General features: G+C 47.3%; 1 long non-coding RNA gene across 2 annotated transcripts; it reads left to right on the forward strand.

The window, feature by feature from the left end:
• The first annotated feature begins 1,749 nt into the window (after positions 1-1,749).
• On the forward strand, positions 1,750-4,817 carry LOC142766935 (uncharacterized). 2 transcript variants are annotated; one of them, XR_012884671.1, is made up of 3 exons: positions 1,750-2,055; positions 3,029-3,107; positions 4,698-4,817. It is a non-coding gene; the product is annotated as an uncharacterized LOC142766935 (long non-coding RNA). The 2 variants fall into 2 exon arrangements; XR_012884672.1 differs by lacking the exon at positions 4,698-4,817 and adding an exon at positions 3,301-3,380.
• The last annotated feature ends 22,250 nt before the right edge of the window (positions 4,818-27,067 follow it).

The raw sequence follows: 27,067 nt of genomic DNA on the forward strand, positions 1-27,067 counted from the left end.
CCTGGATGGTATTATAAATGAATTGATTAAATTTACACATACAGTATATTTCTAATTGCTCGAATGTCAGAATGGCGCGCACTATCACATGCTAGGTCTATGAGCTTTTTTACAAACAAAAGTGTAAGGTAAACGCCAAGGCGAAATGGTTGATGATATGTGGGGTTTAACGTCTAAAACGACCATATTATTGTGAGAGATGCCGTAGTGGAGGGCTCCGGAAATTTCTACCACCTGGGGTTCTTTAACGTGCACTCAAATTTGAGCGAACAAGCCTGCAAGATTTCCGCGTCCATTGGAAATGCAGCCGCCGCAGCCAGGATTCGGTCCCGTGACCTGCGAGTCAGCAGCCGAGTACCTTGGCCACTAGACCACTGCGGCGGGGCTTATTAAATGAAAGGCATTTTGAATACACATGGAGGCTAAAAATTCATTAAAAGGAAGCCATCCTGCATTTTTAGCCCCTTTGTTTATCACAGCGCTGGTAGCGATGTCTTTGCACACTGGAGCTCATCGAAAGTTGTTTACAATCAAAGCTCGTTTGAGGGAAGTTGACTGGGCACCTACATATTAAAAGTTTGTGGAGAGCACTGAACCGAGCTTAGTTCACTTTGTGTATGTTTGGCTTTCAAGCAACATGTAGGTGGTAGCGTAAGTGATAGGCTGAAAAGAACAATAGAGTTTGCCTAACCTGTGGCCCAAGACAACACCAGGAGCGGGCGGGGAGAATGCAGGGGCGTCTCTGCTTCTGAAGTCGTGGTAGACCCACTGTCTTCGCGTTGGTGTAAGCCACTTTTCTTTAACGTGATAGCGTAAGAGAGTTCATGTCGCGAAATTCCACCTGTTGGCGTTGACACCGTTCACTCTAAGCCAAAAATGGCAAAAATGGGAGCAACGGCTGTTTTTACTCCTTCAGACCGACTGTTACTCTCCGAAAAGACCAAGCGGAACAAGATGGCCGACTTGTTCGAGAATGGGGGAGCAACTGTATTCATCTTAAGTTTGTAAGGGAGCAATGGAAGGAGGAACCGCTGTAAATGCTCTCGTCACGCAACGGTTACTCCCCGGCAGGACACCGCACGCAAATATGCATGCCGCCCACATTGATATTTATGGGCCAGATTATTGTTTGTTCTGTGTGCCAAACTTCACCAAGCCAAAACAGTGATTTATTTTAGCATCCGTAGATAATAAGATAGCAGCGCTGGCTGAACACAGAAGGCCTGAGAATACATTACGGCAAATACCTAACACACGCAGCAGCAGAATGGAGCACGTCAAAGCGGACCGAATGCCGAAACACGTGCAAAACAACGATAAAAAAAGCCTAGACACCCTGTTCGTCCGCGAAGTAAGGGCGTCAAAGTCGATCAAGCACCGAAACACGTGCATAAGGAGCCCCCCCCCCCCCCCCCCCTCCGCCCAGATATATCGCAGAAGAAAAAAAAAAAAAAAGCGGACCCAGACGCGCTTCTCATCAGCCATACACTTAGTAGCACGCTTCACCGTGTAGTTTGAGGGCAGAATGACAAATCTGCGCCCGCACGACAAAAGTGGCGCTGGTGTAGCAAACGATGTAAGTTACAAAGTAATTTTTATTCAGTGTTTATGTTGACTAGCACTAAATAAAAATTACACTCAATTTTTTATATTTATTTATGAGTTTTAGTGTACCTCAGTTTTTTTTATAATTGTATTAGGAGAACACACTGAAATTATTGCGCTGACGCCTGTGCTGCCACTGCTGGACGTTTTTTTTTTTTTTTCGGCGCAACTAGGTTCCCGTTCGCACTACTTACTCATTTTCATATGGTCTGTGGTTGGCGAGCACATGGACGGGCGAGCTTGTGAGCTATGTTTTGATCGTGTGTGTGTGCCGCAGATTTGCGTTTCTGCTTATTCGTGATGAAGGTTAGTGTATATTTATCTTTATGGAGCGCGAAGTAGTTGTGGATTTTGCTGCTGGGTGGAACAAACACATCGTAAACACGTCTTCAGCTATCTGCAAGCCTGTTCGCTCGTCGGACAAAGGACCGAGCATGCATCAGCGTGCAGGTGAGTGGCATTTCCAGCAACATTTAATGCTCTTACAATACATTGTTGAGTGGTTGCGCTATTGAAAGAGAAATTATTTGCTCTTATTCACCGTATCCATTGCTAGCCGTATCGGACTAAATTACCTCTATTACCGCCTGCATACCTTCTTGCTTCCCCTGTCACCACTGCAGTGCCAGTGTACTTTTGCAGTTAAAAGTTCATTTCCGCAACACTACCTCGCTCGAAAAAACATTGGGGCGGGGTTGTAGCTGCATTCATACTGGCACTTTTCTACCATTGGCTTTATGTATTGTTAACGGCTGAGTGTTGGGGCCTTGGGCCGCATTTTTTAGAGATGTAAAGTGTATGTAAATCAGTAAGTGAACAAATCATTGTCGCATCACTTCACTGGCATAGCCAGGCGGTTGCGCACAGAATTTTTTTAGGCCGGGCGTAGGGAGCCCAAATTGACGACCATATTCGCTTGCCCGCCCTATTCAGATAAGCGGACCCCCCCCCCCCCCCCCATCCCCGCACGCCTAAAAAAAAAAATCTGCCCACATCACTGCGTCACTTGCTTCACCTCTGCGCTGAACGTACTATTTTATAAGCGCACCATCAAGCGAGCAGTTTACATATTGACAGAACAATTGGAGGAGGAATGACCCAAATCTTTCAGATTTCTTTAGTGATGTAAAACCTTAGCGAAACTGAATATTGTAAAAGACAATCATAAATGCTGTATGTTCTCGTTAGCGCTGTCATTATTCTGCATTATGAAATCTTTATGCGCTGTGAAAACTTGGCATGCCGTTGAAGTCACATATCGACGTTAATACCAATCGACGAAAATTTCGACAACCTCAATAACGCCGTTTGGGATTTGCCGCATGCACATAATTCGGCTGATTCCCACTTGGCTGTTCTTAACCTGACTTCACTGCTACCAAATGAAACAATATTTGATGCATGTCTTTTACTTTTTTTTCAGGGATATGACACAAATTTGGTTATACTGCAGATAAAGATGCTCCCAACGATGCTAAAGTACAGAAAGCAAGTGAATTTTGGTAAGTGCAGACTTTTTGTACTACGTATATGAAAGCATCGCTTTTTAGGGGCAAACTGTGCATGTGTTGGCCAGAGAATAGTTCATTATGCCACATGGTTACACTGGCACTGACAATTCGACATGGCTCCGCTGGCCCGTGTGTGTGCTCACACTGTTACCGTTAAGATAAAATGTTTATGTTTTCATTGCAGGGATTGCTGTTTGTACTAAAAAGCCAACTGCCAAGATTTGTTTACGCTGGTACTCCTAAAAGTATGCTTTCCCTATTTACATGAATTTCGGCTTGCACAAAGCATAACACTTGGGCCTAGATTCACAAAGCTGTCCATGCGCAGGCCTTCATAACAGCGTTTCTTGACTTGCCTTTACCCTGTTTTCTGCAGATGTTTCGTGGGTTTAAAAGTGCCACAGCATGTTGACCTCCCCCACTCTGAAATATTCGCGTTCAAAGTTCCGCAAGAGTGGGCTTAACTTTCTTGTGCACCTCTTTGCTAGTCCAAGATACTGAAGTGTTATGCTCTTACTAGAGGTGGCAGTGTTTCTAATGTTTGTATTTCCATCACATTGACCAAGTATGCGGTCTTGGCTTGACTGGTAGCACATCCTCAACAAATGTCTTTGTGGCACATGTTGAAGGCAGTACAAAATAAATAGGCAGACATTCACACCGTGAGCTAACTTCTAATAATGCTTTTTTTTGCAAACCATGGTGTGCTTATTCCAATTTGTCTAACAAGCAGTAACGTGTTTGGCTGTGAACCAACAAGACGTTGAACTAATAAAAGCTTCACATCTTGTTTCTCTCAAATATATATGTATTGGCAAGCTATCTGTGACACTGTCAAACAAAGAATCAGAATATCTGTGCATGCCTTAAGATATATTGCTTCGTTTACATATCTCGTGGCTGTGACTCGTCAACTGAGTGAACAAATGCACCCTAGTTTTCTAAATTTAAAGCATTTTTTGAAGGTAGCACGGTCTACATTTATTTGTCTGTAGTTTTGTCCAGCCGTTTGCGTCAGGTACAAAGAAATATACTGAAGATTATCATGTAGCCTCTGCAAATGGTTGCTTTCAAGCAGGCTTTGCATGCTTGGCTTGTGCCTACAGGTATTGCACAATTCAAGACGCAGCAGCGTATGATAGAACAGTAGAATCGAGAGCAACTATGTGCACGAGCTAAATAAGTATTTTAACATGAGCGGACAGTACGTGTTATTTGCCACACACATGACCTCATTTAGAATGCCCATTGCTGAATGGGCTCATAGAAATGTCACTCAGCTGTGTATAGGAAACAAGTTAACTGAACCTAAGGGTATCTTTAACTGCTACAAATATGCCTTGTTGAGGTGCTGAACATTTTCTTCCAGAATATTGCTGTCTAAGACATCATGTGAAGAGCGTCTACCACATCAGCATTTATATGGCTTGCCAAGTAACGTTTGGCCGAACCTTCCTTTTTTTCACATTTCGTTTTGCAGTAGACATCCTAGAATGTAAGCGCTGCTTCAGTGTGTGTGACTCATTGTTATGAATTGATTCTGGCACGTTTAACCTCACACTTCTATTTTTTTTCTTGCAGCAATGAGATGCTTCACATATGCCTGCGGTGACATTCTGCTGCGCTAGCCTGATGGAAACACCAGCTGCGAAACTTGAGTTCTTCAGAATTGGAGAAGTTGCCCTTCTCACACCAATGATGACACAGACTGCCCTATGCTAGAAATTCAAGATTGTTTTTCTACGGATGACGCAGAAAATCTTTGATGTATTATGGTGTTTGTTTAGTGCTGGCTGTGGTGTGGCGAAGTCTACTTTTATGTGTGGTCACACGTCGCCTCATAAAAAGAACAATAAAGCATTTATTTTCCTTTCAATATTGTCCACTTTTTGTGTTAGAAGCACCCAAGCAGTGCTCTTCCAAGGAGCTCTCGCCATGTGTTAAGCGTGTGACAAGCATACTCGAGATAAATACTCATTTCCCCAAGGAGCAACTGGAAGCATGTGCAGTTGGTTTTCAGAGAGTAACTGCAAACACGTGGGAGGAACGGTAAAGAGTAACTGTTGCTCTTGGAAGAGCAACTGGTGGGAGTAAGGGTTGGTCGGCAGGGAGCAACTGGTGGGAGTAACTGTTGGTCTGCAGGGAGGAACTGGAGGGAGTAACTGTTCATCCCCCGAAGGAGGAACTGAAAGGAGAGCAACGGTTCCTCCCTCTGCAGTTACTCCTTTTAGGAGAGTAATGGGAGTGGCAATGCAATTGCTCCCTGAAAGGAGCAACCCCTATACCCCTGTTGCTCCGTTTTGGCTTAGAGTGTTGGTTGTGAGCGAAAAATCTTCCACGGGAGAAAAACTGAGAAGGAAGCAAATGAAAAAAAAAAGAATAAAATTTTTTGTGTCATTGAGTATGGAATCCGCGCTGTTCGGCTGGTAAGCCGATGTTCAACCACAGCGGCTTCGGAAAAAAACCCTACATAAATACTATTGTCACGCTCCTTAAGACAAACTTGGTTTTAATGGGTTCGTTGAGTCGACTAGCCAAGCAGCAGCTCAGACAGATCGTCGTTGTCTTCTTTCACACCTGGATCTCAACCAAGCATATCATGTGGCAATAGTCCCCCCTTTGAAAGCATCGACTCGATGCTCGTAAAGAAAAAAAATGAAGGCATACACACGCTGATACAGAGAACTAAAAGAGGGAGAGTGCCAGTACTCGCAGCGCAAATGAAAAAAAAAATCGCCTATGCTTGCGCCAAGCGCAAAAAGAAAAGGCATAAAAACACAGGAGAACACGAACAGCAGCAGCAGCAGCAGCAGCACAATGTTACGGCTTGTCGCAACACGTGAACCACAAGGGCTACTGTGTGAAGTAGGGCTTCAGCCTAACGACATGCATGGTTTCGGGCCGAAGCTGTCGACAAGAAGACGCTGCGCCGTCCGGAAATACCTCGTAGGTAACATCAGTGACTCGTCTAAGAACCTTGTACGGTCCAAAATAACGGCTTAGGAGTTTTTCGGATAAGCCTGGTCGCCGGACAGGGGTCCACACCCACACTCGGTCCCCAGGGTGGTAGGTGACGTTTCGATGGCGGTGGTTGTAACGTGGTGCGTCTTCATTTTGTTGGTGACTGGTGTTTATGCGAGCTAGCTGACGAGCTTCCTCGGCGTATTGAGTGTATTGCTCAGCGTCTGGAGCGATTTCATTGCTTTGGTCACACGGAAGCATAGCATCGAGCATGGTTCGCACGTTGCGTCCGTAAACGAGTCGGAAAGGCGGAAATCGCGTTGTTTCTTGCGTTGCCGTATTGTATGCAAACGTGATGTATGGAAGAATTTCGTCACCAGGTTTTGTGTTGTACGTCAACGTACATTGACAGCATGTCGGCTATGGTCTTGTTAAGCCTCTCTGTCAGTCCATTCGATTGCGGGTGATAAGCCGTCGTTTTTCGATGACTTGTGCAGCTCAATTTAAAAATGTCCTCCATCATTCGTGCTGTAAATGACGTCCCTCTGTCCGTAATCACGCATGACGGGGCACCATGCCGTAGGACGATTTGGTGCACGAAGAACTGCGCGACTTCAGAGGATGTACCACGGGGTAACGCTTTCGTTTCAGCATAACGAGTAAGATAATCTGTGGCAGCTATAATCCATTTGTTCCCAGACGACGACAAAGGGAAGGGTCCAAGAAGGTCCATTCCCACGAGATCAGACGGTGTCTGTGGTGGTGCGATCGGCTGGAGCAGGCCCGCGGGTCTCACAGGCGGAGTCTTGCGACGCTGGCACTCACGGCAGCCTTTCACGTATCGATGTACACTAGTTGATAGTCACGGCCAGTAATACTGTTGGCGTACTCTGGCGAGAGTTCGCGAATAGCCCAAATGTCCTGACGTGGGCTCGTCGTGGCACGCAAGGAAGATCTCGTCCCGCATTTCGGTAGGAACAACGAGTAGGAAAGCTTTGTCGCTACCACGGGCGTTTTTCTTGTAAAGAATGCCTCTTCTTAGACAAAAAGAGGACAGTTCGCGAGCAATGTGTCGAGGGACCTGAGAGTTCCGGCCTTCCAGGGAATCAATAGCTGGGCGTAATTCGTCGTCTGCCCGCTGTTTTGACATAAATTCGGAATCGCTGACTGCTCCGAGAAAGGCATCTTCATCCTCGGAGCCCCTGACAGCGTTCCCCACAGGCGCTCGAGAAAGCGCGTTGGCATCTTCATGTTTGCGCCCTGACCTGTACACAATCGTAATATCGAACTCCTGCAAACGCAAACTCCACCGAGCGAGACGGCCAGATGGATCTCTGAGATTTGCCAGCCAGCAGAGCGAGTGGTGGTCAGTCACCACTTTAAAGGACGACCGTAGAGGTAACTCCGAAACTTGGTCGTCGCCCACACGACTGCGAGGCATTCTTTTTCCGATGTGGAATAGTTGATCTCGGCTCGAGAAAGAGTACGACTGGCGTAAGCTATTACATGTTCAACGCCACCGTGTCCTTGTACAAGGACAGCGCCAAGTCCAACGTTGCTGGCATCTGTATGAATTTCTGTAGCAGCGTCCTCATCAAAATGGGCAAGAACAGGGGCTGTTTGCATTCTCTGCCATAGCTCTGTGAACGCTGCATCTTGTTCTGCGCTCCAAGTAAAAGGCACGTCATCTCGGGTAAGTCGCGTAAGAGGTTCAGCTATCTTCGAGAAGTTGGCGATAAATCGGCGATAATACGCGCACAAGCCGAGGAAACGGCGTACTGCTCTTTTATCTGATGGAACAGGGAAGGCGGCGACAGCAGCAGTTTTGTCTGGATCAGGTCGCACTCCATCTGCACTAACGACATGTCCCAGAAATTTCAGCTCTTCGTAGCCGAAATGGCATTTTTGTGGTTTCAGCGTGAGTTTAGCTGTGCGAATGGCGTCCAGAACCTTTCTCAGACGCTTCAGATGTTCTTCGAAGCTCTCGGAAAAGTTGACCACATCATCGAGGTAGACAAGGCAGCTTTGCCCCTTCAAGCCAGCGAGAACTGTGTCCATTATCCTCTGAAAAGTAGCTGGGGCAGAACAGAGGCTGAAGGGAAGAACACGCAATTCGTAAAGTCCGTCTGGAGTCACAAACGCGGTTTGTTCTCGGTCTCGTTCATCCACTTCGATTTGCCAATGGCCACTCTTTAGATCGATAGACGAAAAATACTTCGCGCGTCGTAATCTGTCGAGAGAGTCGTCGACCCGTGGAAGCGGGTAAACGTCTTTTTTCGTGACGCTATTAAGCTTCCTGTAGTCAATGCAAAATCGCAGCGTTCCGTCTTTTTTCTTCACTAGAACGACTGGCGAGGACCAAGGGCTGTTGGATGGTTGAATAATCCCGTCATCGAGCATATCTTTTACCTGTGTCTGAATAGCCGCACGTTCTTTGGAAGAAACGCGATAAGGCTGCTGCCGGATGGGGCGGACGTCATCGTCAGCAATAATTCGATGCTTGGCGAGGTGTGTTTGACGGACTTTGGAAGAAGAGGCGAAGCAAGGCCGAAACTCCCTTAAAAGGTCATGAAGTGCAGCCTTTCTTTTGTCTGACAGCGTCGAATTAATGTCGATGTGGTCTAGGAATTCTTCATCCTCATGCGTTTCCTCGAACGCGAAGCACTCCGTGACGTCGGCAACAGGGTCTCCATAGGCTACGGTGGTTCCGCGGAAAAGATGCCGGTGCTCGTAGTTGAAGTTCGTAAGTAGTATTTGCGACTGTCCATTACGGACACGCACAACACTTCGGGCGGCACATACACCTTGGAGTAGCAGAAGTGATAGGTTGCTTTCAGTCACCACGTCACCGTCCCGGAGGTCTTCACAAATGACTTCGATGGGAACAGTCGCTCGAGGCGGCAGCGTCACACTGTCGTCAGCAACACGCAGCGCAGGCCTACGGCAGTTATCAGCGTCTCGATCTGTTGCGCCTTGAGTCGAGAAGGTCACAATGTGCTCACGAAGATTTATGATGGCACCGTATTCCAGAAGGAAGTCCATGCCGATAATCAGCTGACGTGAACAGTCGCGCAGAACGAGGCAGCTGAGCACAAACGTTGACGCACGAATTTTCACTCTTGCCGTACAGCAACCCAGTGGTGTTACAACGTGTCCTCCAGCAGTTCGAATTCGCGTTTCATTCCACGGCGTAATCACTTTCCTGAGATCTTTCGCTAGCTTCCCGCTTATAATCGAATAGTCTGCACCAGTGTCTATCAATGCGTTGACCTGAAAACCGTCAATCAGCACAGGTATGTCAAGTGACACGCGGTCACTGGGTTCAGATGTGGGTTTCGGCGTTTCCTCGGTACTGCGATTATTCTCTGATTGAATGCCTTCCGTGTTGCGTGCAAGCGTCGATGGGAGGTCTTCCGCACTTTGAGTCCCAGCGACCTTGCCCCCGAAAGCCGCTGCCTTCAGTTTTCCCGACGAGGACTTAGAGAGCGTTCCCGTGCCGTCACCCCGAAACGTGACCCAGTGGCTGCGGGTCTCCTCGGAGATGGTGACCGCGATTGCTGTCGTGTAAAGGGTGCACGCTGTTGCGCGAGATACTCTTCGATATCCCTCGGCCTTTGACCAATTTGGGGACGAGGTGAATTGACGGAAAATCCACGCAGGCCAAGTTGCCGGTATGGACATTCGCGGTAAATGTGACCAGTCTCGCCGCAATGATAGCAGATGGGTCGTTTGTCCGGCGTACGCCAGAGATCAGACTTGCGCGTCGGTGCACGGTGACCATCGATGTCCAAACCAGCGTGCGCCGACTGAATCGCGACTGACGCCATCATTGTCTGGATCGGGACGTATGACACTGTCTGAAGCGGAACGTGCGGCACTGTCTGGATCGGGACGTGTGGCATTGTCTGGACTGGGACGTGCGGCACTGGCTGGGTCGGGACTCCTTGACCAGAACGAGGCGTGGCAGATCGCAAGGCTTCCACGTACGTACGACGGCGACTGTCAGTAGACACAGGAGCCGTTTCCGGATCAACCGACATCGGCGGAAAACGATGGGCATGAAACACCTGTTGGACCTCGTCACGGATGACACTGGTGATAAAAGCAAAATCAATTTGCCTTGTCCCGTACATCTTTTCCATTTCTTCCCGGACGACAGATCGGATGATCTCGCGAATCCATTCGGGGCTCTTGCTTCCAGGGGTGGCGAAAATTTCGGGAGTTGAGGCAGCATTCACTTGACGGTCAAACAGGGCAGACCGTTGGTGCAGTACTTGCTCCATTGTTACCGCTTCTGTAAGGAACTCAGCAACGCTCTTGGGGGGACTATGCACCAAACCAGCAAAAAGTTGTTCTTTCACGCCACGCATGAGGTGGCGCAACTTTTTTTCTTCTGCCATAGCAGGATCCGCTCGCTTGAAAAGCTGTGTCATGTCCTCAACGTACATCGAGACGGTCTCGTTTGGCATCTGGATTCGTGATTGTAGTGCACGCTTCGCCCGTTCGCGGCGGTCGGGACTCCTGTAGGTCTCCAGAAGGCGACGCTGGAACTCACGCCAGCGTCGCCTTCTGGGATGATGGAACATGGATGATGTCAGAACATCATCCCTGTTCAAAAACCACGTCTTGGCACCGTCCTTTAAGCAAGTGTACACGTTCCGGAGCTTCGTGGCATCATCCCAGTAATTTATCGCTGCGACACGTTCGAACTCACTCAGCCAGTCGTCAACATCTTCATGCTGCTCTCCATGAAAGGGGCTAGGCATGAGTGGGTTCTGGACGGTGCAGTAGATCGGCGTGGAAGGTGTCGGAGCTTGCATGGGATCTTGGGTCAAAGTCATAGTCGCTGCGTCAGTGGTTGGTGTCTCTGGTGGTAGGCCTCGTTGGCGGCGGCTTACTGTGTGAACAGGAGTGTCCACGGGTGCAGGGCTTGTATTCCGGCTGCTGCACGGGGTCTTGGGCATCGGGTGGATCGTGAGACGTTGTACCCAGCACCTCCACCAGTCTTGTCACGCTCCTTAAGACAAACTTGGTTTTAATGGGTTCGTTGAGTCGACTAGCCAAGCAGCAGCTCAGACAGATCGTCGTTGTCTTCTTTCACACCTGGATCTCAACCAAGCATATCATGTGGCGCTATGTAGTGCAAGGGGTCTCCTTCACGCATTTTTTTTTTCTTGACAGGTGTCACGACAAAAACGAGCCCAATCGGCGATTCGGAGGAGCATTTGGGAGGCCATCAAACTACGTCGGAAAAGGCCTGGATAGTGCAGCCATCACCGCTAAAAACACACAGGAACTTTGAAACAGCTCTAAAAATTGGCAACTATATCTATCTAGCGGAAAACATACCATGCCTTTCCAGAGGCAGGACTGATAGTTGGGCTAGTGGGTCATATATAGTGGGCAGTAAAAGCGCCCAAACTCACGGGACGAAGAGAAGAGACACAAAAAAACGCTGTTTATTGAAATATACACATTATCTGAACACATAATATAAAAACACACAGAAAATGTGCAGAGGGGCCGGCGAAGGACCGTGTCGATGTCATTGATAATTTTACGCTACTGGTAACTGCGCAGGCGCGACATATTCCATTCAAACAAGCATGCAACTGATTAGAATATCCTCTTTTTCATGTAAAGATATTGATGTCTGGCTAGCCTTCCTCCGTGAGTGGCCCGCTCATAGTGACGCGCGTCCTCACGCGTTCATCTTCCACGCATACTTTGCCCCGCGGGGGGAGAGGGGCAGCCCTTTCCCACGCGAGCTTATCTCGCAGTGGCGGAAACCTGTACTTGTGTCTTAAGCATTCACAGGAACGATTGCGTTGTAATGATATGTGGGGTTTAACGTCCCAAAACCACCATATGATTATGAGAGACGCCATAGTGGAGGGCTTCGGAAATTTCGACCACCTGGGGTTCTTTAACGTGCGCCCAAATCTGAGCACACGGGCCTACAACATTTCCGCCTCTATCGGAAACGCAGCCGCCGCAGCTGGGATTTGATCCCGCGACCTGCGGGTGAACGATTGCGTTGTAGTTACCGAGTACACGGAAGGGACTTCGCTCGGTGCAGTCCTCGCTTTTGTAAAAAGCACGCTAAGAAACACAGCGAATTGACAACTACAGATAATTCTTCGCGCTTGTCCTGTCTGCACCTGTGAGTACGTTTCGTCCATTGTTTTTGTTTGAGCAGCACAATAACGTTTCGAGATGTGAGCGTTCATAGCGCTCTGGTCCTGTGTGTTGTTTGAGTGCGTCATTTGTTCGTGAGGTGCGTGCTGTACGCGTCGGTTTGCTCGCCACTCTTCGTGTGCCATTCCACTTTGTTGCTATCGCATTCATTGCTTCGTCCTTGCAGCGAATCTGCCTCTGTTTTTCTTTTTTCACTTAGTCCATGGTGGCGCGTCAGTGTCCACAACCAAATTCTGTGGCGGGGCTGGTATTGCCCGAAGCGTCGCCGAAGATTTTAACGGCAGCTGTCGGTTGACTGCTGTTTCTTAATACGTGGGCGGGAGAGTTGTGGGCCTCTTTGGTGCGCTGAAGGTAGTCACGTCGAGGTTTTCTTCGTCGGTGACATAGGGTAACATCGCGTCGAGCGTTGTTGCCGGGATCCTTCCATTTACGTCACTTCTTGGACGGCTGTCTTGTACGTGAAGGCCACGTACCAAATGACAGCTTCCCACATCTGGTGGTTGTCGTGGACGTACAGTGCTGACTGATTGAAACATCACACTTGGATTGCGTGGCTGCCGGTACACATAGCGCAGCTCGTGGGTAAACGTGAAACCAAGTTGTTGCATTGTGGTATAGAACGAAGGAAGGAACATATTAGGAGCGTAATTGCAGTTTCCGGTCGCCAACGAGCCGGCTTGTAGTTTACCATGTCTACAATTATTCGCAATGTTTATAGTCTGTCATGCCACCTAGCGGAGTTCAGTAGCGTCCTCTCAAAGATGATCAGTAAGCAGAAGCTCCCAATGATCCCTTTATCGGTGGTGCTAGCTGCAGTTTGAACGCGTTAACACAAAACGAACACAAACAACTTTCTATGTTTCGTGCATCTGTGAAGGTACCGGACCGTCCGTGACACGATAAGTTTGGTTCGTTCTTGCGAGATGCGAAGTTTTCGGGAAAATACGTGACAACTCGCGCTTTCGATTGTAGCCCGCAGGCTACATGTGCCAGCTTCGCGAGATATTCTGCAGCCACTTCGGATGGTTAAATGTAATTGTCTGACCATTCCAGTTGAAACTCGCCTTGTTTTACGTGCGTATAGCATTCGTGAGTGGTTTTGCAGTGCATTAATCCCATAACATTCATTGTACATGGAAGGTAGCACATGCTCGCGATTTGCGCTTCCGAACGTTGGCCTATGCTGCACCGCTTGTTTATTTTTACGTTCGTTGATAGATGACAGCACACAGCAAGCGGTTCCCTTCTTGCCGGCGGGTATCGGAGGGAAATTATCTCCGCACCATTATATAAACGTGGGGAGTGACGCCATGCGAGTGTTGCATGTGGTGATTGACGCGTCGTTGGTGCTATTGAAGTCGATTGGCGGAGAAAATTCCGCAGATTACTTTCAACAGTGATGTTCAAAAAAACCCTCTTGACGTCAAGTATCTTTCACTGGGCATAGGTGGTAGTCAACGCGCGGAGAGTGACAGCAGTTGTAAGCAAGCAGGTAGTCGAACAGTGAGAAGCCTTTATTGCTGAGGCGACGGTGATATGTTAGAAGAGACGTAATGCAAAGTTCACGTGTGCATCGTGCTTGATGCTTGGCCTGGTGACGTCATACTGGCGCAGCTCTGCTACATCTCCCCTTTCTGGACCAACAACAATTAACGTCTTTCGGCTTGCTGGTAAAAACAAGGCTCGCGTCGTTGCCTTGTGCGGCGGCGTAGGGCTTGTGTAGGTCCTGCGGCTTCTTGATGCACTGGAATGGGGGCTGTGGCCTCCTGAGTTGGCATGATCCTGACATGCTTTCTTGTGCGACGAATTTCTTTACCGTCTTCAGTTTGCAAAACCGCGGAGCGCGGTTCGTCCGCTGGCCGCAAGAAGGCTGCTGGTGACCAGGTCCACGTGATGGTGCTGTAGGTAGTTACCTCCTGGCCACGTGACAGAGGTGTTGGATCCCTGGCGCCGCGGTTGTAGTAGATTTTCTGCTTCCGACGTATGTCGCGAAGTCTTCCGTGGACCGTGCTGCTGGGCATTGTCTGGGGTTCCAGGTTGCTGCTCGGTACTGGCAGAAAGGTCCCGGTCTGACGTCCCATCAGCCTTTGCACAGGAGACTTCAACACGTCATCACAGGGTGTGTTGTGCCAATCGAGAAGAGCTGTATGAAAGTTCTGCATGTTAAAGGAACACTGCTTTAAAAGCTTCTTGGCTTCCAGCACAGCTCGTTCCGTCAGGCCATTAGAACGTGGATGATAGGGACTTGAAGTAACATGTGCTACTCCTAGCTTTCTCAGATAATCCTTGCATTCTCCACTGCAGAACGGTGGACCATTATCTGTGCACAGTTTGACTGGTAATCCATGCACCGAAAAAACTTCGGAGCACCACGATGTGAGCATGCGCGCAGTTGTGCGCATTTTTCGCACTTCGAAAAAGAAAGTAGAAATCGACAATAAAGACAAATTGGCGTGCACCACAGTAGAAAAAATCAATTCCCACAATTTGCCATGGCAGAGTGGGGACTTCGTGACATAAAATAGGCATCTTTACGTTCCTCGGCTGATATTTCTGACACGTCTTGCACGCTTTGCAAAACTGTTCAATATCACCCGATAAACTTGGCCAGAACATGACCGTTCGTGCTCTAGCTTTCATTTTCTGTGCTCCCGCAGGCGCCGTGTGAAGAAGGTTCATCATCTCCACTCTTAGACAGAGGTATGAATACCTTATTGCTGTGTAATACCAAGCTGTCCTGCGCATGTGTCTCCTCCTGGTATGACCAGTACGCGCGGAATTGATCAGAAACTTCTTGCTTCGTAAGGGGCCATGCAGTCTGGGCATATTCACGAAGCTTTGTCAAGTTGATATCGTCATTTTTTGTGGCAAGGAGGTCGTTCAGACGCTGTTCGGAACCTGAAACACAGTCAAGAACGTTTACTTGAAAGCGCTCTGTTTCTTCTTCCATGCGTTGTTTGTTAGGAAATCTTGATAACGCATCAGCAGGGAACAGCTCCTTGCCAGGTTTGTACGTCACGTTTATAGAGTATCGTTGCAATGTCAGACGCATGCGCTGCAACCATAGCGGACACAGATGCAGAGGTTTGGAAATATGAAAACTAAAGGTCGGTGATCAGTTTCAACAACTACGCTGTGCTGACCAAACTAACAGTCGTGAAACTTTGTACAACCGTGCACGATTGCAAGGGTTTCTTTCTGTATTTGGGCATATTTAACCTGGGTGTTTGTGAGCGATCTAGAAGAAAATGCAATGGGGTGGCCATCTTGCATAAGAACGGCGCCTACTCCCAATTGACTTCCATCAACTGAAAGTGTCACTTGTTTCTTGGGGTCGAAAAACCTCAAGATTGGCGCTGTTAGCAGAGACTGATGCAACTTGTGAAATCTTTCTTCTTGTTTTTCGGTCCAGACCCAGGCGATATCTTTGCGAAGCAAAGTTCGGAGCGCGGAAGTTGTGACAGACATGTTGGGTATGAAGCGCTGCACGAAATTCATTGTGCCAAGAAAAACCTTTAGTTCCTTACTGTTCTTGGGTAGGGCCATTCCCAGTATGCCTTGAACGCGTTGTGGGTCAAGCTCAAGACCTTCGGTGGTAAAGATGTGGCCCAGGTAGCGAACCTCTGCCTGCAAAAAGGAGCATTTTTTAAATTCCGCCGTAGGTTATGTTCACGACAAAGGGACAATAGCTGTTCTAGGTTGTGGTCATGCTCTTCTTTAGTCTTTCCTCAGAGCAAGATATCATCCATGACAACTGCGACACACGGCAGTCCTTCTAGCATACGGTACATCGCGGCCTGAACTATCTCTGGGACAGAAGCAATACCGACAGGCATGCGTAAAAAGCGATGGCGGCCATATGGTGCGCTCAACGTGCAAAGCTTCGAACTCGAGTCTGAGAGCTTGGTTTGCCAGAAACCTGAAGCCACGTCAAGCGTTGAAAAAAAAAACTAGCTCCAGCAAGCCTCGGTGCTACGTCTTCAAGAGTTGGCATGGGGTAATGTTCACGCAGTAGGACTTTATTTGGCGCAGTTGGATCCAAACAGATGCCGACCTTGTCTTTCTTTACAACAGTAACCATGTAGCTAGACCACCCAGTTGGCTCACTTACCTGTTGTACGACTCCTTGGTCTTTCATGCTCTGTAGTTCCTCTTTTACTTTGTCTTGAAGGGCTACCGGGACTCTCCATGCCAGAACGACGACACCCACGGCACGGGGTTTGAGCTTCGTATGTATTACACACCTTTTAGCAGCCCCAGTCCTGAGAAGACGACTGCGTAAGGCTGTGCTGTTGAGTAAAGCTCGTCGGCATGAGCGTTTTGTATGCGACGTAAAAAGCAGAGGCGTTCTGCTAATGATCCACTCAAAGTGATGGGTACGTTCTGTTCCACGACAAAAAGAATTCTTCATGTGTCCGTGAATTGGCCGACAAACGCAGAGGGATTTTCGCTTTTGCCGAGGTCCTGTGGCCAAAGAACGCCATCAATGTCGCATCGGAAGCTTGCTGTGGCTTATCTGGTAGCTCCCTAGCGTCATTTTGCGAAATCACATAACAGTTGGTGCCCGTGTCTAATTTTTATGTGAACGCTTTCCCTTCAATGTTAACGACCACACTCCAGTGGTCTGCTGCTATTGTGCTGACTGCTAAAGTTTCCAAAAAGTAGTCTTCGCTATTCTCAACGTGCACTTCGCGTAGCTCTTTCTTTCGCGGGTCTTTCTGTCTTCGTTGCGGTGCTGCCGACCTGCATGCCTGTGCGAAATGATTCAACCCACCACATTTCTTGCACACTTTCCCTATCGCTGGGCAGCTTTCACCGCGGCGATTCAGATAACCGCACCATGTGCACGGCCGTGCTCGCGTGTTGACTGCGCAGATGTCTGCGTTCTGTGACATCACCGCCCCTTTACAGATCTGGCGAAGCTGCTCCTGGCCTTGCTCATGAATACGGCAGATTTCAACAGTTTTTTCGTACGATGGGTTTTCTGCTAATAGCCGCTGTTGCAAGTTTTTGTCTTCTGTGCCCAGGATCATACGGCTGCGAAGCAAGCGTCCTTCTAAATACCCAAAGTCACAGGTTTTCGCTAATACCAAGAGCTCTGTCAGCCACTCCATAAAGGATTCACCTTCTTTCTGGTTTCTTGAGCGGAAGCGAAATTCATTGAAGGTTAGGTTAATCGCAGGTTTGTAGAAGTTTTCGAACTTCAGCAGCAGTACATCGATGTCGTTCCTTGGCGCCTCCTCTTCAAACTTGAAAATATCGTAAGCCTTTCTGCCATCTTCTCCCACAATTACGAGTAATGTCACTGCTTGCACTTTTTTTGGTTGCTTTGATAACTGAGTAGCGGTGCGAAACAGTCCAACCTCACTTTTCCATGTCTTCCATCCTAACCACGGGCCACCGGATGTATCCAAGGGCTTCGGAGGGGAAAGCAGTGTCGACGGGATCGACATGATGGCGTACGGGCACCGCTGCCACCATGTAAGCAAGCAGGTAGTCGAACAGTGAAAAGCCTTTATTGCTGAGGCAACGGTGATCTTATATTAGTAGAGACGTGGCGCAAAGGTCACGTGTGCATCGTGCTTGATGCTTGGTCTGGTGACGTCATACTGGCGCAGCTCTGCTACAGCGCTGAAGAACGATCAGCAGCTACCTCACAAGCACAGAGTTGCACTTCACGTCCCGTCTTGCGCTAATGTTTTTTTCACGCTCGTAAGTCACTTTGATTGTATTTATTGCATATTATAGTGAGCTCAAAATATACCGAGTATTGTATTGTATAGCAAGATCAAAATATAAGCACACTTTTTATTGTGCATTGAGTGTATCCCAATTACAATGGATATTACAAAGCGCCCCATGCCACTAACACGCTCGAGCTCGACCAGCGAAGCGAACTAGTTAAATCTATGAAATATTCAGTTACGGCCACTATTCACGCTAACTTCTCCTGCATTTCACTGGTTCTTTCCGAAGGACGTTGTTGTTCGACAAACTTTCGCAATTTCGACGTTGCGAAAAGCATACGCGTGTCGATATTCTTGTTTCGATCGCGCTGACGAAACCTGCAACATCCAAGTGCAGGGAATTACGCACTGTTAGTCTGATCATGGCTTTGACAAAACCGCTACTTAATGGAAAGGTAAATGTTTGTGTTACGTTGAAGCAGCTGCATGACGCGTACAGCGCAAGTAATGACGATGGCGTAATATGTTTGCAAACCACCGCAACGTTAAACATTCCGTCCTGTGCAGCCGCGACGGCGCGCTACTCGCTAGTGGCCTACTATTGCGGAATATCTCCTCGACAGGCTTAGCACTAATGATCTCGGCGTGCCGTTCAGTTCATACGTGAATTCTAGTTCGCGCACTTTTTTTGTACCACGCACAGGATTCCACAAAGCATCATTTATACACGGTCGACCACCACTCTTTGCACTGCGGCAACAAATAAGGTAGCGAACATTTCGCAGTTGCTAACGGTTGAGAAAGTATATTTGTTCTATATACATTCATTTAAAGATCAAGAGTTCATCCGGTGAAAGCAGCACAAGGAGTACGTCCGTGCGTCGAGTTCGCAGGTTGATCAGCCTTCGGCCGCCATCTTGGATTGCATGGCGCCACCTATAGCCCGTGGGCATTCCGAATACCGGCGTGGGGCTGTTAGACTATAGGTTAAGATAGCGCGATTTCACATGCTGACCTACGTCACTCGCCGATGCAGACTATTTGTATTGCGGCACGAGTTGATGACGCTCCCGTTATGTGCCTTTTAGTGATGCGGCAAGCATGCTCTGTTATTAAGAAACACAATCCAGCTAAAACTTTGTGCCACCGAAATGAAAAGTGAAACTACATGCAATACAGCATGCACACCAATTATACCAATATGTTGACGTTGTGACAAAAAAATACGAAACCAATGCAGTCTTCCACAAAATTCCTCGGTTCTTCTTTTGGCGGTGCTGCTGACACGTAGTATAATTTTTAATGACCTTAAAGGCACAAGTAACGGGATCAACTTTTGTAAACAACCTCTTCTATTACAACGTATTTAGCGAGTAAAGTTCTATTGTTATGTTGTTGCATCGCCAGCTTCGCAAAGAGCTTTTCAACTTCATGAACCTCTGAAATCCACCTTTCGTTTGCTTTGAATCAGCTTCCTTGGGACAGGGGTGATACTGATACAATGAAAAAATAACGGGAAAATTTCACCAGTGCAGGTACTGGTGCAAGGCTACACATTGTTGAAGGGAAGTCTAATACTCCGGCGGAACCTGCAATTTTCTGCCGGCAGCAGGCACTATATATAGCCTCACGCCCACTCCCTATGTGCATCGCACCGGGGGGATCACAGTGTTGCACTGCAAGTTTTTTTTTCGTTTCTATACTGCGTTGCTTCAGCCGTCCATTGCCTGTCCGTTTTAAAAGCAAGCCAGCGAGGTATATATAGAAGTTTTGTTTACCTTTCACTTTATCTCAATTGTCCCCTGTTTTTTTTTTTTCGTGTTGCTACGCTGTGTATGCCTTTGGGAAGTATGCCTTTGGGAAGTCACCTGTTTTCGTCGTTAGGATTCACAGCTCTGCAGGTTGCGCGCGTTAAACGGGGCCTTGGGAAGCTCGGGGTGCTATTCAGGACACAATCAAATTCCTCCGTTCTGGCAGATTCAGTAAAGAGAAAAAATTTTTCAGCCAATTGTAAAGACCATAACAGACAAATTTGGTTGACAGCATGGAGATTTGAAATGTTCACAGTAGCTCATCGAATCGAAATAAAGTTATGAGTGCAGTGACAGAGTTCTTCTAAAAAAAGTGCATGAGTTCGTCTGTTTTACCCTTTCATACGTAGCTTGTCAATACTATTTTTAAACAGAATGGTGCTGTTTGTATGTTTATTACTGTCAAGTGGTAAAGATTTGTTGCTTTGTATGCGTCACGTAAGTTTTAACAGCTGCGCTTTTAAAATTTCAGTATTCCTATTACTTCATAAGTGATTCGTTGTTTGCTGGTGCAGTCCGTCAAGTGGTCATTGGATTCTGGAGCATGACGCTAGTGAGAAGTTTCCAGTTATTGAAATATAAAATCCTGATGCTACCCACAACAGCAGGTGCATTGTAATTACCTAATACTGGATTTTACTCGCACAAAACCCAACAATTGTATTCAAATTTGGGTATTGCAAACGAAATTTGTTAGTACACAACTCTTTGTGAGTATACAAACTACTTATTGTACTAAAACGAGCACAACAAAGCATAAAATATCGTCTTATTTTTGTGCTTCCGCTTGTGTTCATTACCAAGCACCGAAAACATCCTGTCGTTGCAGTATTCAGAGCAACAACACTGCCTCTTGGAAAAATATGCGTTGTGTGCGGCACAGAAAACAACACAATCGGAAGTGTTTTAGCTCCATGGTTTATACAGTACTTATAGGAATGTTTCGTCATGGTGGCCAGTCCAAATGTGAAGTACTTTACATAGAAAGGGCATTTCATGATGGATGACATGATGGTTGCGCAAAGAGATTTTATGAAGGGCAGTTTATGCCGACAAGTTACGGCATTCGTACAGTTTCAGCTGGACTACAAGTGATGTTGATGTCCGACGCTGCGGGTCGTGTTGTGAGTGATTTGAAGCATGAAATACAAGAGTCCAATCAATACTCTCTCTCTCAATTATTCACCTCTCTATCTTTCTCATAATGAAGATGATGTCATCCTTCTTGTGGGTGAGCATGTATCTATGACAATGATGCTGCCTTTAGAGAGACTTTCCTCAATTGAAATAGTCATATGACTATGAAGTGTGGGTAGGGGCATCGGCTATATTAAACCCCCATTTGTTTAAGTAAATCCACCTCCCGAATTTGTGGTAATCATTGCAGATTAAAAGCACACAATTCGCAAGAAATGGGACAGATAACGAGACGCTAGGCCCAATGTTTTTCAACTTCAGCCTACACCTTTTTAATATCTGTCATGCGTGAAAACCTTCAAAGTATTCAGGTATTTGAAGACTGTGAATTGATATATAGCGTAACATGCTATAGATGCTGACTACGTTGAACACACACACACACACACACACACACACACACACACACACACACACACACACACACACACACACACACACACACACACACACACACACACACACACACACACACACACACACGCACGCACACACGCACGCACACACACACGCGCACGCACGCACACGCACGCACGCACGCACGCACGCACGCACACGCGCACGCACGCACACACACACGAGATTAAATTGTGGAAAGAGGCACATTTGTAGCACCTGTCAAAAATATGAAGCTACGCAATACCATGCGCCAACATGCACCGTGGTAATGTGGGAGGACGTAGTGAGCGACCTTAGGTATTGCGGTGAAGTAAATAAGTGTGAAATTCCTCCCTTAGAGCATACCTACTAATGGAAAACGGGCGCCCGATTTAGGCTGCGTGACCTTCTGAGCACCGCGAGCGTTTACGTTGGAGGAAAATCGATATAGTTGTTGGGGCACAGGGAACAAATTATACCTGCGGGCGAAACGTTTGCCAATGGAACCATTTGTAAGAGAGGGTTGCGGCAGGGGCTGTTGGTTTACTTTTGCATCCAGGTTAAGGACAAACATGCATACTTATTAACCCAGTGAATAGCTTTCTGCTTAGCTAGCAAGGATTTGCGGGTTTGATTGCGTAAGAGCTGATCATGAGTGAGCTCTTGTGGCAAGCATGCAGTGAGGACCGGCGGGATGCTATCATGATCTTTCTTTTACTTCTGACTGCAGCCACCAAGAAAAAATAGTTGTGTAGCAAAAGTCATGATGGTTGCTGGAAAATAGTTGTCCTGGTTTTATATCCTATAACTAGGATGCCATTAGTAGAGACATCGTAGCGGAGGGCGCTGAAGATACTTACCCCGTAGGCTTCTTTACCGGGAACCTAAAATCTGAGCACATGCAGCTCTAGCGTTTCGGATCCAAAAAATGTGGACACGAAGACTGGCATTACATTTGTGTGCATGTTAAAGTACCACAGTTGGCCGAAATTTTCAAAGCCCTCCACTACGGCATGTCTCATAATCAGTTTGTGGTTTTGGGACTGATTCTTCCAAGTGAGCTACAGTGGAGGTAATCCCTTCGACGACTTTTGTGCGACATATATGAGCATTTCAAACGTGGGAATGCCCTTCAGTGGCCGCAGTAGCAGTTTGGACAAATGTGGAACACTCCTTTTCTTCCCCGTTTGCGTGACGTAGCACGTGATGTATTTAGGGCTCGCGAGTTAACCAAGAACCCCAGCTCTAGTGAGCTGTCAGCCCGCCATAAGATCGCGTGCGATGTGACGCCAAGTGGCAAAAAAGAAGTGTTATACACTTGCCGGAATGGCCACTGGAACCACTGGCTGACGCTCCAACGTTTGAAATGCACCTATATATACTCCGCAATAAGAAAGGACCAGGACCACCACGGTAGCTCATTTGGTAGTGCATCGTAAGCATAATTTGATGGTGGCAGGTTTGTCCACTGCTATCGGCAAGTTATCTTTTTGTCCACTTTTATTTCTTCACATTCACATCATGATTATTACTAGTAAGATCCCATATACTTTCTGTAGCATCATTCTCTGTTATTTCTACTTAATATTGGGTGCAACAAAGAAAATGGAGCGCTTCTATTTTCCTCTTCTGTCTTTCATTCACAGCGAGGGTCTCGTTCTGGCAGACTTTGTGCCTCCAGGTAGTATATGTGAGAAGTTATTGGTCAGCTGCCAGCCCCTAATGAGGGCACGCGCTGCGTGACGCCAACAGACAGACAATTAGTGTTCCACACCTGACCTAACTGCTTCTGGTGGCGCTGACTGACACTGCCACGTTTGATTGATTGATTGATTGATATGTGGGGTTTAACGTCCCAAAACCACTATATGATTATGAGAGACGCCGTAGTGGAGGGCTCCGGAAATTTAGACCACCTGGGGTTCTTTAACGTGCACCCAAATCTGAGCACACGGGCCTACAACATTTCCGCCTCCATCGGAAATGCAGCCGCCGCAGCCGGGATTCGAACCCGCGCCCTGCGGGTCAGCAGCCGAGTACCTTAGCTACTAGACCACCACGGCGGGGCACTGCCACGTTTGATGGAAGCAAGAAAGAAACAGGAGGATAAAAAAAAGGAAGGGATGGTAACCAGTGCAGAGGACTGGTATGCCACCCGCCACTGTGGTCTAGTGGCTAAGGTACTCGGCTGCCTACCCGCAGGTCGCGGAATCGAATCTCGACCATGGCGGTTGCATTTTGGATGGAGGCGAATACGCCGTAGGCTCGTGTGCCTAGATTTAGGATTGCGTTCAAGAACCCCAAGTGGTCGAAATTTCTAGAGCACTCCACTATGGCGTCTCTCATAATCATATGCTGGTTTTGGGAAGTTAATGATCAAGAACTATTATTATTATTATTAATATTATTATTATTATTATTATTATTATTATTATTATTATTTGAAATGGTATGCTAACCTACATGAGAAAAAGGAAGAATTATAATGATGAAGAAAGAGAGGAGAAAGCACACACACACACACTCACACTTCACAGTTATCCTAACACAATAAGTCTATTATCGCCGGTGCAAGTCTGCTGCTCTGAGAAAACGAACCCTGCCTTCCTCGCCTTCCACCGCTATGATTTTCGACGTTCCAGAATGGTTTCGGCCGTCGTCCGTCTCTTATCTATGCGAGCTAGCGAGGCTGCCAGAGATGTTCTATGCATATGAAAGCTAGAACAGTGGCAGAAGATGTGCTGCATTGTGTTCTCGCTACCACGGTTGTTGCAAAAAAGTTCTCAGTCGTATATACCCTATAATGTTGGCGGAGGGATGACCGCCGTTGTAGCTGGGTTGGTAGATCATCAGACGTGTCATTCGAAAATCACAGGTTCGGTCCTTAGCAGCGGTGAGGTATATTTTATCCACTTTTTGCTTCTAATTTGTAATTGCTAATACTGACATTCCTTACACTTTGCCGGGCCTCATTGTCCTTTAGTTCTAATTATTATTGGGATGGGGTCGTACATAAAAATTACCGATTTAGAACAGGAACGGAACGCATTCCATACCAGGCACTGACCCAAAGTAGTTGCCAGGTTAGCAGGCGCAGGTAGAGCAGTCGTCTTCATCATGGCAAATGTAACAACAGATAAGTTTTAGCGAGTACTGCGGAGGTGTTAGATCTATTCACCTGACGGCTTGCTAGCTCAGGTGTCATGTGTGGGGTTCGGTATATACAATGACCACATATTCATAGACAAATACTACGTGCATTCAAGGACACGCACACAGACATAAGAGTTCTTCAGGCATTGTAGTACTCAAGATCACCACCACCGCTGTTTGTGTTACGCATCCGACGAGCTCGGCTTCGCCACGAGCCGAGGAGACACCGCAGCGTCAAGCGGAAGTGTGGCAGCTGGGGTAGTTGGTATGAAATGGCGATAGTTATAGCGCGAGAACAGAGCAATGACACGGAGACAAGAAGAACACGAAGGACACGAGTGCTCGCGTCCTTTGTGTCCTTATTGTCTCTCAGTCGTCGTTCTGTTCTCGCGCTATAGCTATCTCCAAGCTGAAGCCACGTTAGAGCTTTAGTGCTGCCTTCATAATTTGTCGTTCTGGGTCATAGCGGGAACATTCACATAGGTCATGTATTAAAAGTTGCCGTGTTTTGCATGCCGTGCACATCAATTCCGACCATTTATTCTTCTTCTAAAGTAGCCTGAGCTGGTAACACCCAATATGAGCATGTTAAGGCATACATCCTCTTGCTTGCTAATCATTGTGACTTATAAAATATTTTCGAGGGGTTTATTTTGTACAGTGGCATGTACTGGTAACTTGCCATATACCGCAAGTTTCGCTGCATAATTGAGGCAAACTCAGATACCAGAGTCACTGCATCTTTCTTTGTAAAAAAAAATAACGTCCTCTTTTTCTTCTTTTTTTTTGTTTTGATGTGGCGCTACGGCATATGTGTCAAGGTAAACAGTGTTCATCTCGCCATAAAAACTACTGGATGCCTTATCCCCTATTTCGAGCCCAACCCAAAGCACAAACACTGTGGGAAATAAATGATCCTAGGTTGTCGTACTACAGTTACTGTCGCTGCCACTGTCGTAAAGTAAAGACATCCGAGGAAATGCCTCTGGAGAACTCTAGGTGAAAGCCAAGTTAAACGTGGCATAGGCTCTTTGACATTGGGCATTACATTTATTCAGATATACCTTCCACACCTACAGCAAATAACGCCGGGGCCCCATCTCGTGGTAGCGACAATATCGTCGACATAGGTCTCGGAAGAAGTGGGCTTTCGGAGAACTTAGGGATTAAAGGTTCACTCCCAGAGAATGTGGCGATAGGCCGTTATCCCCAAACTACGCATTTGCTGTGACGAGTCAGTTGCACTCTCCGGGACACAAAAGCGGGGATTAGGGCATTTGGGGCTGTGGCTAGAGCAGCCACAGGATGATGAACTGTGAATATCCACCGAGTGCAGAAATAAGACCGCCCAGTCTTTTGAAGGGCTTTTCGAGAAACTTCGTATCATTAGCGAGCCCTTGTTTTTCCTTATCTGATGTTGCTTTTTCTTATATGCCACAAATATTTGTTCGCAGTGCGCAATACAAATTGATTACGCATATCATTTCTTCGATGCATCTTTTGGTCATGATGAGTTTTAGCGGAAAGGCGGAAAAGTTTATGCTACTTCACAGCAATTTTTCAGGACCTCGTTTGGGAAGATTCTTATCTCGCGCTTTGTCCGACGGCTGCTGACGTGTACACTAGATTTGAAGGTGTATATTTCTTCGGTCGCCAGTCAAGGTCGCCGCTGCGGTTGGCTCTGAAAATACTGACTACATGGCGCACCGTCACACAAGAAGTCAGTTTTCGATGGGCCGTACGCTGGCCTCTTCGCGACTACGTCCATTTCGTTCACGTCGCTTCATAGGCACGGCAGTCCGCGAAAATTTCCCACGATGAGCGTTACTCAAGGGGACCGGTATCCTACCAAGCCCCGTCACATGCCTGCTCTCAACCCCGTTAATGAACGTGTGATAGCTTCACGTCTGCCATTTGTGAGCGTTAGGCATTCGACTCACTGCAGCGGCCATTATGGCATAAAGGAGCAGGTGGTTAACGTGCCTATCAATGAGGCCGACACTGTGCAGTGCCGGCCACGGAACATGCCCGACAACACTACCTTCAATGCACACATCACGCGCCAGCTCGTTACCAAGCCTTCCTACAGAAATGGTCTTGCCAAGAAGCGCCGCGTTTATCTTCGAGCGAGCTTCTCTAACATCATTCACTTTGTAAATATGACGGTGATTTTTTAAAGACAATAGTCTTTCTCGGGAACCTTTGATGCTGAAATTTTGGTCTGTCTGTCTGTCTTTCTGTACATTTGTCCGTTTGTCCACACATTATGGTACCGGGTACCTTGAACGGCAATGCCCCAAACGGCCGACCCAATCCGCAGCGTCCACCAGTGTTGCTCAAGATTCAGCGTTCATACTTGTGCGATTGTCAATCAAAAAGCAATTATTTCGCATATCTGAGGCACCATGACAACACGTATATATTCTGTATGTGCGTCGTTTACTAGAAAAGGCATACATAAGTATTTCTCAAGACCGTAGAACTTATCACGCACAGATCATGCTATGCTTGCACTAAATGGTGAGTGTTTCCAACGCTTTGCTAAGATGACCCGGTGGTGGCACCT

This window comes from Rhipicephalus microplus, chromosome 7 (genome assembly GCF_043290135.1).
Source record: "Rhipicephalus microplus isolate Deutch F79 chromosome 7, USDA_Rmic, whole genome shotgun sequence".
Classification (NCBI taxonomy): domain Eukaryota; kingdom Metazoa; phylum Arthropoda; class Arachnida; order Ixodida; family Ixodidae; genus Rhipicephalus; species Rhipicephalus microplus.